We start from the raw sequence: 959 nt of genomic DNA, 5'->3' as shown, positions 1-959 counted from the left end.
ATGTAGAATCGATAATCTTGGACTGAGGTCGATAGAGTACGATGCACGCTGTTCTTCGATGGTTGTTCTTGTTTTCGCGTGACATCTCCTTTTTTTCCTAGCCTGCATCTGTTTCTCTTTTATCGTTGTTTCAGTTTTCTTTTCTTGCATCGAGTATTCATCTCTCTATTCGCCGAGTAACTTAGACTGTTCACAGCCCCCTATTTTTCCGTTTGAGCATCGGGATCGAGCACAAACTGCCGCCATCTTTGCTTTTAAAAGCAAACGCGAACTGGGGAGAGCGATATAACTACCGAGGGGGGCTCCGAGGGGGTGGGGGTAGTGGAGGGGTTTCGGCGGGAAAAATAGGGAAACTTTCCGATCTTTACTGCGACTATTGGTCCATAACACAATGCATCTGTCAATAAAAATACAGACAAGGCTCTCAAGTTTCAAAAACAACATGGCTTATCTAGACCGAGAAAGAATCTCAAGAGTCTCAAGTTTTCGAAGGCTATAGTTAGGCGACTTCGTGGATTTGTCCTAAAAAGAGAACAAAAGGATGCCATTAGGCTTTTGCTGCAAGGTAAGGATGTATTGGCTGTCCTTCCTACCGGATACCTACCAAAGCTTTGTACTTACCAAGCAAATGGAAAATGAAAGCATTTCTAGAAGAGATCGGCCCTCGTGTTTGGTTATTGTACCGTTACGAAGTATAGGAGAGGAACAGATTAATTCTAATGATTTTGATTTGAGCGTTAAGGGTTTTGAGAAAACTTTAGATATATTAAATGAGATGAAGAACAACAACTATCAAGTCATTTACGCCTGCGCTGAGCAAGCTTTGTGGAGAGACTTCGTACGGTTGTTGCGGAATGAATCCACGATGCTCAAGCGACAACTGCCGTTGGTAGTTGTCGACTAAAGTCTGAGTGCAAGGAAAACATTCCCCCGATCGTCAACACTCAATGCGCTGTGTG

Source organism: Montipora foliosa, chromosome 11 (assembly GCF_036669935.1).
Source record: "Montipora foliosa isolate CH-2021 chromosome 11, ASM3666993v2, whole genome shotgun sequence".
NCBI classification, from domain to species: domain Eukaryota; kingdom Metazoa; phylum Cnidaria; class Anthozoa; order Scleractinia; family Acroporidae; genus Montipora; species Montipora foliosa.
This window is presented reverse-complemented; position numbering follows the sequence as displayed.